Source organism: Maylandia zebra, linkage group LG13, assembly GCF_041146795.1.
Source record: "Maylandia zebra isolate NMK-2024a linkage group LG13, Mzebra_GT3a, whole genome shotgun sequence".
In the NCBI taxonomy this organism is placed as follows: domain Eukaryota; kingdom Metazoa; phylum Chordata; class Actinopteri; order Cichliformes; family Cichlidae; genus Maylandia; species Maylandia zebra.
The window spans coordinates 24,195,264-24,208,056 of record NC_135179.1 but is presented as its reverse complement, the minus strand read 5'-3'; positions in this window follow the sequence as shown (position 1 = coordinate 24,208,056).

The following is a 12,793-nucleotide window of genomic DNA, read 5'->3' as shown; positions in this document are numbered from 1 at the left end:
CACCATTCATACACACACATACACACATACGACCTGCTAACCCAACCTGGCTCCAGCCTCTACATCGGATCAATGCAGATCCACATCAATAGGCTTATTAGAGCTGCAGTTGGGTGGGGAACAAAGCCGATTAGCTGAGTCTCCACAGCCTGTCCCCTTAGGTTGAAAAGAAACAGAAGGGTCACCAGTCACAAGGTCATTGTGGAGCTGGTTGGTGTACAAACTGAGGTGGACCAACACCCTCCTCTCAGCACTTATGATTAATATGGTGATTAATATAGTTAGACTCTGGGAGACATTTATCAGCACAAACCCCAGTGATTATTAATCATGTTTGGCTCACTACTTTACCTGCTGCTTATGCTAATGTATTAATATAAACAGCTATACTAAAAGTTATTAGAAAAATAGACCTAAAGATAGGCTAACAACTAGCTAGGTGTTTTGTTATTTTTTGGTTATATTTGCAAAAAATCAGACTGGCGAGGTGTGAACTGACTGCACATCTGTGCGATATGACCAAAGTCATATAAAAATAAATATAAGACATTTATTGTACCGACAACGATATATATCACATTTCTTTTTACATTTTCTGTAAATTCTCTGAATCTCGGGGAACTCGATTTGCGTGAAGTTTTTCTTTTTTGCTGGTCGTGTACCTGGAGATAGTTCTTTTGACCGATGCATGAAACTATACACTTTTAGACATTTTCTTTGTGAGTATTTATTACACGGCGTGCTGTGGGGAAAAGCCTGTTCTAACGTTCGAGTCTAAGGCTACGTCCACACGTACACGGGTATTTTTGAAAACTGAGATTTTCCGTTTTCGTTTTAAAAAATAATCCCGTCCACACGTAAACGCAGAAATGAAGGAAAATGCTGCTAGGCACATGCCAAAGCAACAGGTGGCGCTAGATTCCTAACCGTGTAGAAATGTTGGCCAATCAGAAGTCTAGAAGCCTCGGTGGGAAATAGTAAACAAGGATGGGGCACAGAAGCAGAACCGAGTCGTCTGTGTGGAGGGACAGTAACCGTGTGTGTATATGTAAGCATTTAAACACTACAGAGAGTACAATTAACAGTAACAGTATTGTAGAAATTCATTTCACCGAAACAATAACGTGGCGCACAGTGTGACGTCAAAAAAGGCGCACACCTTTGACGCTGCGTTTTCTGCGTTTTTCTCGTCCACACGTAAATGCAAAAACGGAGTTTTCAAAAATATCCACCCTGGCCGGAGTTTTTAAAAATCCCCGTTTTCAGTGACCGAAAACGCCGTTTACGTGTGGACGAAAGGTGCAAACGCATAGAAAAATCTGCGTTTTCAAAAATACCCGGGTACGTGTGGGTTGATTTTTTTCACCTAACGGCTCTTTTTTGCTTCTCATCCGTAAACGCTCTGCGTACTCTTTCACGTGATTGAGTTTATTTTGAAAAATCTCAACAGGATCTTCAGCTTTATTGTGAAGGTTTATCTGGAAAATAAACAAGCGGACGGTGGAGCCACGTGATGGCTTCACCTCCGTTGTTGCTAACGACAGCGCATAAAAACAGTCGCTTGTCCGTCCGTAGTGTGGTTATTTTAAATATAAGAGAAAGAGAGAACTTTAAGAAATTAATACTACAGTGGCCATTAAAACGATGAAAAAAATATTGCCGTAAACAGTTTATTTTGCGACACCACGAAACAAACAATAGCGTAATATGAAACGGTAGAGGTTTTCATATCGTCATCCGATATATAGCGTTATATCGAACAGCTCTATCTGTCATTCAATGATTTCAGTCAGAAAATATGACATGAATGTCGCTAAAGTCCGAGCCAGGCTAATTTTTGTTACCAAAGAACATGTCTGAAAACCTGCCAAGTGACACCGGGACTATGTGAGCTCCGCTTCTATATTCGTTATATAACAACATACACAGAAGGCATGAAAGAGCCGTATTCATGCTTTCAGGGTAATTTCATCATGATGGGAACCAGAGGCCCCATAAAGCTTTTTTAATGGGCTTTCAGTGACTAGCATGACCACTCCATGATCTATGTGAGTACTTCCATTCAAGTGTACTAATTGATAAGACAGAGACAGGTTTAAAAAATGGAGCACAAGCTGAATACATGGCTTGTAAAGTGAGAAACACGTGAAAAAAGAGACAAGATAAACACTGGGTTTCGTGTAAAACAGAGGCCACTGTGTTTAGTTGGAAAAGGAACTTTTCCAACTCCTACTATGTGCAACTGTAGATGAATGTGCTGCTCTTTCCCCCCCTTTTCCACAGAGACGCAGGCCTTATGGTCTGACCCCTGCTTTGAGAATAGGCTCCCTGCACTGTACGCTGTATCCTGAGACTAGCAGGGGGGGAGTAAGACTGTCTTCTCTGACCCCACCTCCAGCACAAAGGCCATCTTTGACTGGGAGGCCTCGTAATGAGTTGAAGGCAGAAGTGGAGCAGAGGCCGGGGGAATATCTGATGACTAAGGGGCTGTGAACACCACTGTACAAACTGTGTGATTAATGAATGCAGCATCATCACATACTGGCCTTCACCCAGTGCACTGAGATCATCACCTCCCCTTCCGTCTCTCCCGTCGTCGCCCAGATTCATTTGAAAAAAGGAAGTGTATGATTTGACATATGGATTAAACCCTTCCAGCGAGGCAAACTTGCATGTCTTTTAGGTAGTTGTTATAAAGTCAGTGAGGTGTGCTGAAGTGCGATATTGATCTGGAGCCTCATGTCTTGTGTGCTTGCTCGGGATTTATTTGCAGCTGCTGTTACTGGAAATGGATCCTCGGGGCGATCTGGATTCAGCTGATCCAATTAAACGCTGTGAATAATTGATCTGACAGTGAAACTGAGCTCTGTCACATGGGAGCAGTGACATCATCATTTAAGGGTTGAAATGGTACTCCTGTGCAGCTGGACTGCCCCGGGTTGTTTGTTCCACAATCAGTTCACTGTATCTGATTACCGCCTGTGAAGGACACTAAGCAGACCATGAGGACACATGGGGAGGTTACACTGGCATTATGAGGCTCGGCGAGACTGTGCAAAGATAACAGACTCACTGATAGCCGGGGCCCGGAAACTCGTGAGATTGTCACATGCTGCAGTACACGAGCATGAGTCCACGAGTCGTCTGGTTACGCCGGCAAAGTTACTTTCTGATATCACAAACAAATCTCTCTTTGTTTCCCTTCTAATAGTTTGTCTTTCATTTAGGTTGTGTGCAAGCTGTTCTTGCTTTGCGTGCTACGATAGCCACGCCGAAAGAAGACCTCCATATGAACCAGATGGACTCTGCATGGGTTGATTATCTTCCTGGCCATGAAATAAGGTGCAAATAGGAGCCATCTTTGGCCTCGACCTTGGAGGAAGCTTAGACTGTAATATCTAATGAAACCCTTTCAGAGAGGTCTGCTCTTACTGCTCACTGCTTTTTCATCTAGGTCTGTACCACAAATGAGAAAAGGAGGCTGTTGAACATTCAACATCTTGTCTGAATTAGACTCTAACCCTCGGTAAGGAAACGGAGGTGGTGCTAGTGGTGGGGGTTGGGGTCTCCATGTCTCCATCCTAGAGAGAGAGAGAGAGAGAGAAGAAAGGGTAGGTGTGGGGTCCCACTCACAGCTGACTCTACTGCTGCAGACATTTTGCCGGGTTGGCACTTATAAGCCGGTCGTAGTGAACTCAGAGGCCCGATGAAATCATCCAGTGTTTTCCCCACGTGGTAACACAGTCATCATTTATCACCGTGTAAAGTCCAGGTTTGTAAACTCAAATTATTGCTATCTGACTGCAGACTGGCTCGTCAACTAAGCCTGATTCAGATGAAAGCATGACTAGTTTGTTCCCAACAGGCATGTGGTTCCAATCTTATTATTTTGCCTTGTATTTCTAGTTTAAAAGGACCATCCTTTACCACTTAAATCATGAAAGGAGACTTAGAGTTAATGTTAGTGCTCCAGATATTTGCTCCAGAAATCAAAACCAAGCAAGGGGCTTTTTCCTTCCTTCTATTTTTTTTAGAGGCTTCTCACCACTCTTATTCATCCATCCATCTTTTTAACCACTTATCCAGGTTAGGGTGAAGCCAAAACCTTCTTGGTGTGATCCAACTGTGCTAACCACTTGACGTAGTTCTGTTTGCTTTCCTAGAGAAAAGTTTTTGTAGCTGTTGCAAGCACCAATTAAACTTTTGACTTCCCCTGTTTTCTTTTCATCCTTTATTTAGCTGCGGCAAACTAATCGACTCTTAATGTCACTATAAGCTCTGTTTCACTGAACTGGGAAATTTCAGCATAAACTCAGATTAGCTACGTCAGCAGGATGTACTGAAATGTGAATTTTTTTATTCTGTCCCCAAATAAAAGGATGAAAAGGTGAATTTCCAATGATGTGATGAAACTATTACAACTATTATGTAACCTAGCAGCTATCTTTAAACATATTAAGCACAGTACAGTGTGTTATCATGTGCAAAGGCCTGGTCAGCTGAGAAGCGTATTCTCTATAAGCAGATATCTGCTGGGACTATCATGAGATTAGATTTTCACTTCCTAGTGTTTGTGGTCAAAAACCATTCATGATAACGGTGCTATCTTTAGAAAAATTAAACAACAGCAAAAAGCAATAATCCTGTCATTAAAATTCATCTATAGCTGAGTTTGTGGAGTGTTCATGGTGCAAATTAAGAACTGCAAAAAAGACTAATTAGACAGTTATTTAAATAATTAGTAAATTTCAATACATTGTTATGGCAATATGTCAATTATTTGCATATGAAAATGCAGAATCCATAAGTTAAGGATCAGGTTTTTTGGCTCCACAAGCTTTTCTTGTAGTTTAAGTTCTGTTGACCAATCACGTTTGATATCTCCCAGCCATCAGCCATCCTCACAGAGGTTTAGCTTTTGATTATAGCTTGTATTAATTATACCTTCAGGTTCTGCTTTCATAAATGATGATTGCCACATGGAGCAGGAAGTCATGAACCACATATCCATTATTCAGATATCCAGAGGTCCAAACAAAAGAGAGCCAGCACACTAGCTGACGGGTTTTGAGACTGTGAGGAGAGTCTAGCCTATTCAGACACGTATATAGCACTTTTATTTGCAAATTCATGGCCAAATCCATAGCTTACAGTAGCCGCTTGCCATTGACAGTAGTCTAGCTGGTCACCTCTCCAATATTGACTGCTGAGTGGCCTCAAAGAAGGTCGCAAAGATAAACTTGATCTAAGTTTGCTTTGTTTTTTACCTGTTTGGCAAATGTTGGGTAAAGCAAACAAGCTGCACAAGCAAACTCCACATTTCTCCACAAATTGAGCCATTTGAACCTAATGTGGACAGTGAGGGGACCCTGTCAGTTAATTAGAAGAGGGAGGTGACGGCTTCATCCATCACCTTACCTTCCCCCCTACACCCCGAACATCAAGTCCAATAAGAAAACTTCCCTCATCCGTCAAATCGCACCACATTTCCAACTGCAAGGACCACAAATGAGTGGAGAGCTGGAATGAAATCTTTCAGCAACACACTGACATGAGCTCGACCTCCCCGGTAAAGGTCACGCAGTGTTACCATAGCAATGGGGAACACCACCGGTGTGTTAAAAAGGTAGCCAGGAGGGGTTGTGAGGGAGGGGGTGACTAAACTGAATCCATGGTTGAGGAATTTCAATGGGTGGGTGAGGATGCGTGTTGAATCTTAAAATATTCGCTCTAAATGAAGTCGCAGTAGCTGCGCCTCTATTCATTACACCGCTGTGATGTTCTATAACCATTAACATCTGTTAAAGCCCAGTACGCACGACGACACATCCAGCTCTCTGGACAAGGAGGGTATTTTTAGACGTGTACTCATTACTGCTGAGAGATCATTTGTAAAATGAAGGACGGGGAAGGGAGAAGCAGGCCAATAACACCGTGAAAGATGGCATCCATATTCAAATACCTGAGAAGCGAGTGGATTTAACTAGTAGTGAAAGGGGGCGAAGGTGCGATGCGGCGGCGGCGGTGTTGGTGGTGGAGGGCAGGCCAATCAAAGATTCTGAGGAGGCCAACGCGATAAAATAGTCAGGGCAAGGTCGAGAAAATTATACAGCACATTATCCAGTATCTGGATGCTTCGAGCTCCGCTTCAGAAATATAGACAACACATGTAACCTGTAACTAATTACACATGCTCATATCACTGCTATGTTCTCTGGACTGAATCCATTGTTCTCTCGCGGATCAGCGTTCCTCTGGTAATGCAACCGTAATTCAAATGAGCTCGTCAGCTCTATTAGCAGAGTGGTTATCATTCAGGATCAGGCGTGCATCGATTGTTCCATTATTTGCCCCCCGAAATGATATATATCCTACAGTCAACATGTGCCATATTTCCTGTTTTGGCCATACAGTAGTGGTATGGGATTGTGAAAGGGTTATCCGTTTTTCTATAAATGCATTCTGATTTAATTTGTTGCAGGAGGGAAAGTGACATGCAATCCGTCTCCTTATCCAGGTAGAGCTTAGATTGGATAAGAATATTGTGCCATTATCTTACAAAGTGAGGAAACAAACACAGATCGGGTGGTAGACAGCTCTACCTCTTCTGTTCTCCAGGTTTTAGAATGGGACGTAGGCTGGAACAACAGTGCCCCCTGGTGGACCTGCTGCAGTGAGTAAACCCAGGTGTTTTTTCCTAAACTGAACATCATTCAGAATATAATGTTTATATAATGTAATCTGCATGGTGCCCTTAACCTCCTAGGACCTGGCGTCCACGTATGTGGACATCACATTTTGGCTTGTCTAGACCAAAATAATACATTTTGCTCTACAAGGGCCTGATATCCAGATACGAGGACATTATACTGCAACTGTTCTATCAAAATTTAAAATAAATGTCCTTATATGTGGATCTCATATCTCTCAGAAACAAAAATCAGGTAAAAAAAAATCTGGAAATTCTTTGTTTTTACATTCATCAGGTCCCAACGTGCCCAAATATCAAAGAGAAATTAAAAATTCATGCCATGGAAGAGTTCAGGTTTTAGGAGGTTAAATAAAGATTTGTCTGATTACAGCTGCTGCACTGAATTAGTCTAACTGTGTTAAGGAAAAAAAAACAAAGAGAGGCAGTCCAAATATGGCTTTTCTGTACCCTTGTAGTCCCACCAGGCTGGCGCTGGCACTGGTAAAATAGAGAGAAAAAAGGCACAATGGAGTGATGGGGGGTGGTCTTTGTTGCCAAAGCGTTCTTTGCTATTGCACAGTTAGAAGTGAGCACACCAAATATCCGAGTGCCACTCCACTGGGAGGCCAAGTTGGTGTGTGGTTCCAAATGGACTCGGCCAATTTGGCCAGTAACTTCCCGGGAGGTTCAGTAAAGCCAGACATTGTCCTCACAGGCACCCAGAACAGCAATGTAACCAGGTGCTGAGAGGTCAATGATGGAGTGATAGTATGATATTTATTCATGGAGGGAGATTGTAGGATCTGAGGAAATCCAGCTTGCTTTCGGTTCGGTACGCATATGTATCGAACAATACAAATTTTTTCATTTATTTTATCAACTTTTCTTCTGACGATGCTGTCTGTGTTGAGAGCTCAGTGGATCTGCTTTCGACTACTCCGCCTAGGCTGCACTGTCGAGCGCAGATCCACTGAGCGCAGCGCAAGCTAGCAAGATAGAAGCTAAGCTCGTTGCAACATGGCAAATTGAACCTCCCCCACCCTCATTCAGATCTGGCGTTTGGAACTATTTTGGTTTTCATGTGACGTATGACCCTGAAGGTAAGCGCGTCATGGACAAAAGTAAAACAGTATGTTGGATGTGCCATGCAATGCTCAATTACATTGGTGGGAACTATAGTGCATTAGCGCAGTTAGCTCGTTAACGTGTTGACGCTGTCCAGCCCCACTCACGGGCTGATCCGCGGTAGCTCGTTAACGGAGATTTGCCGTGTTGTGGCGTTAACGTCATTTCAGATTAACGCTGACAGCACTAGTGGGAACACAACGGATATGACTGCACATTTACGCCGACATTATCCTAGTGCAAAGACAAGTGGAAGCAGACAAAAACAACAAGCACGCATGCTACAAACTTTACCCGAGTCATTTAGACAGCCGTTAGCACATGATTCTCCTTATGGGGACCTGATATGTTTAATACCCTGCAGAGAATATAGCCCAGAAGAAGCGTATAGCATAGCTTTTATTTTGGAAAGAGCCATTTCTCTGTAATAAACTCTCTTTTCCAAAGATGAGTGATTTCTCAATCAGATAGATTTATTATTTTATTACTTTGTTGTTACAGCAACATTAAATTTAAAAACTGTACTTTTGAGTTAAAAGTAGTGAGGGGAGGAACACAGGAGAGGAAGACGGGACAAAGGACAGACTGGAAGGTAGGCAGTAGTGATGGGATTTCCGGCTCTTTTTAGAGATCCGGCTCTTTCGGTTCGGCTCACTAGAAAGAGCCGGCTCTTTCGGCTCCGAACCGGCTCTTCAGGTTGTTTTGTTGCTTTAATTAATTTATTATTAACAATAATATAAAATTATGCACAAAAGGAATTACTAACGTAAAAAAAAGTGGTTTTATTTATATATGTTTATATATAAATATATGCGGTGGCCCCTAGAGACAAAACACGTACAAACTCCAAAACACATTTCTAGCATGAACTGAACTTCCAAAGCAGAGCTACTAGATCACTTAAATTACACAATTGAAAGCATGTGTGTATTGTTTGTGTATTTATACACAGGCACTCATATATATTCAAATAATTTAAAAAAAAGTTCATTTACCTGTTATTACCACACACCAAATCCGGTCGTTGGTACTTGCTGGCTTGTGTAGCCACAAGATAACAAAGGCTCAACACTGTGCCCAGCATCCTGGAGCACTTCTGTTGTCTTTTGTACGTGTTTTGAGTTTTTATGTGCTTCTGAGTTTTTATATGCTTCTGAGTTTTTACGTGCTTCGGAGTTTGTACGTGTTTTGGAGTTTGTACGTGTTTTTACGTGTTTTGGAGTTTGTACATGCTTCAGAGTTCGTACGTGATTTGAAGTTTGTATGTGCTTTGTCTCTAGGGGCCACCGTAAATATACTTTTATTTATTCACTCCACATAAAATGTAATAAATAAATCATATAATACAAAAATCAACTATTCACATTTCAAGTTTTAACTATTTAAATTTTCAGCTTTTTCCTTTTACAAATTTAAAGTGAAAAGAACACAAAACACTGCAAACCACAACACAATTAAATATAAATTATAATATGAAAACAAACAGAAGATGCACATTCTCTGTCATATGGACCTGCATGAATAAACTTTCTGAATCCTTTATCATCTGCAACCGAAAATAGTTGTGGATGATTACTATACCTTTCTTATGTTGTTGTCCCTGCCTCTCTTTGTCTCTCTCTGTTCCTGTGCTACTGAGTGTAACTACCGCCCCTCCCCCCCTCTGCCCAGCGTAAAGCACAAGGCTCGCGTGCAGAGTGAAGTGGAAAAAAAGTGCGAGAGAGAGGCTGAGAAAAAGAAAAAAAAAAAACCCCCACGTGACGGCTCGCGATAAGGAGCCGGCTCGCGTCGTTCACGTCAAAGAGCCGGCTCTAAGAGCCATTTCGTTCGCGAACGACCCATCACTAGTAGGCAGAGGTTACCAATAACTAATGACTGAATGTAAAGTGGTTTATAAACCTAGAGTAAAAAAGGGTTAGAAGCACTCATGGGACTATCATCGATCATAATGGCTTATTGTCAGGAGCCCTCGTTAAAGGGGTTCAGCCCAGTGCAGAGCTGTCTCTGCTTAGTTTAGGATTATCTTTGAGTTATTTTTCCTTTTTTCCCTTTGTAAAGTCTTTGATTTCTTCTTTAGTTGGCTGCACTGCATATATGACACATTAGATCACAGATGTGAAGGATATAATAAAAATACTGGCCTTCTGAACAGTTTATTTCCGCCTCCACCACTCGATCAACTCTCACATGGTGACTGTCTCCCGAATCCAAACTGGGATATGGTTCCTCAGAAGAGAGACCTAGTTTCTTCGCTAGTGCTGCTTCTTTGTAAACAGATGTTCAAACTTATTTTTAAATGTTGCATTGGATTTGCATTTAAATGACTCAGTCTTTTACATAAACAATGTAATATACTGGTAATATAAAATATGCCTCAGTGTAGCTAAAGAAGTGATGCATCTGCTTTTCACAGCTTCAACCTCTGAATGCACATCTGCCACCCACACCTCGAGAGCCTGCTGATTTTTATTGAGCCCTTATAAAGAGGATCCAAACAAAAAAATGTTCCAAAGACATGGATGTGATGTCACTAACTAATCGCCCAACATGCACTGCAGCAAGCCCCCTTCCAGTGAAACAAGGTACCGCTCGTGTCTCTGTGTGTCGTTTGCTGGTGATAATACGGCACAAAAAGACTCTTAGGGATGACATTATCTCCAATGTTCTCTGAAGACTGACATGCCAGTAATGACCAAGCACAGCATGCTCTCTGTTGATAGTGCTTACAAACCTCAATTTGGGAGGTGGTGGGGGGACAAAAAAGAAATGCGGACGACAGAATGCCAAGTGTGATTCAGACCACAGGGTGTTGATTTCTGGGAAAGTGGCTCCGGAGGCTGGAAGTACAAAGACAGATGGCAACATGGTGCACCGATTCCCCTATGAGGCTTCACACACAACAAGAAATCTATTTATGAGATGGCTCTCTGAGTGTAATGCCACTAATTTGGGTCTGATGAAGAACACAGGAGCCGTGTGGCAGCAGCGGAGACTTTCAGCCATCTCTAAAAGGATTTTTGAGAGACCAGATGTGGTGTGCAATGAATTTAATTCGACTGCATTCGTCCCTAAAGAGCATCTTATCAGGTTATACGCTGACTTTTATATACGGGAGCGACTGTCTGCCCTTGAATTCATTTCATTTTTATGACCTTTGATGAGAATTGAGATATTTATTTTGTTAATAAAAATATAAAGAACAGAGGTTAGCAATAGTTTGATGCTTTAAATTTCCAATGCAACACATAGGCAACTATTTTACTAATTAAAATAATAATAAAAAGAAATTTACAAAGATCCTGAAAAATATCAGCAACTAAAACTAACCCCGCTGGAATCAAATGCAACCTTCAAGTGATGTACACACTCACACAACAATTGATTTGTTGTTTTTGGAGGTACCAGACAGAAAAGGCTTCTTTTCCAATAAAGATCAATACAGATGTCTAGGGCAGCATTGTCTCTGAATGGATATGTGATCAGCGTCATTCCCCGACCCTCGCTGTGAATTACTTGCAGCGTTTGAAATCTTGAGTCTGGCTTTGTCCTTCGGTCCACGGCTTCTGAAGCATCTCAACTATCAAATTACACCAACAAGTTAGGGCCGATTTATGAGAAATCACTTTTTAAAGGAGGAAAAACAAGGAAACAGGCAACGCTGTGTAAATACGTGACCGTGTGATGAAAATTGCTGGTGGTATTACCTCCTCCATCAAAAACCTCCGCTATTGTGGTTAGCCCTTTAATCATAACATGCATTGCATCTGCAAGTAAGTCGTGATGTGCACTGCTGAATATTTTCCGTGTGAGACACCCTTCAAAGGAAAGGGAAAAAAATGGAGTCGATTTTAAATTCATCTTTAAAAACGTACAACCTAAGGGGACCTTTTCACTTAAACACGAGCTAACCCACTCACTCAGAAAAGAGGTTTAACAGCTCTCAAACGCAAGACAGGCAGGGCTGATTGCAGGGAAGGAGGCAGAGTGTGTCTGCTTTTAGAGGCTGTGTTGGCTCGAGTGAAGCCAAACTGGACACAAATCATCTGGAGCACCATCCAGAGGGGTGGGCGTGTGGGTGGGTGGGAAGGCAGAGCAGATAAAACGAATCCTAAAAAGCTCCTGGCAGCTGAATAAAACAGCCCCAAAGGCTGTCTGTCATGGCATGGTGTTCAAGCGTTGGCCCCCTCTTTCTGTTTCTGGCTTTGTTCGTGTCCTGGTTTCACGGCGCCTTTCATCTCCCTTCCCTGCCTCTCCCATAGGTGCCTGCGTAATTACTACTGACACAAAGAGAAGGAAGCAAACATGAATCCGCAAACATTACTAAAGTAATTAATTCCCGTCGATTCACTATCTTTCGATTCATCTGCCGGTTTGATGAGCTTGCCTGCTCCCCCCCACCTCCCCGTCTTATTTCCCCTGCAAAGCCTGATAAAAGAACAGAGAAAACCCAGATTTATTGTCACTTATCATTCAAATTACGCAACAAAGTCACCTTGCTTGATCCTTTCAGCTCTGAATATTCTAATTTGTCAACTATAAACACTTCACCACACAGCCTTTAATAGCACGGAGAGGAAAAGCTTGAATCCTATCTCACGGCTTCAGTCTGGAGGTGCGGGGAGCAGAAGCAGATACTTCCCTGTGAATCATTTAATGGCAAATAAAACTGTAACTTCACAGTCTTTGAAGAAGTGCAGGCTGTCTGGTTTTCGCCACGGCTGTGATATATTTATGACAGCAACGAGGAGGATGTCTCTGTCCTCGATTTGGAAGAATCCGTCTAGCCGTAAACAACATTAGCGTTGGCGGTTGCAGTGGATGCAGTGTTGTAATCTTCAGCTCGAACCTTGTTTGATAAAGCCTTTTTCTCCGCAGAGCACGTTGGTTGTGGTTTAAGAAACCTTCATTTTCTTCTTGTTCTCTGGTTTTGCCTTCTCTTTCTTTGTGCTTGCATGAGAAATCCACTCTAACATCATG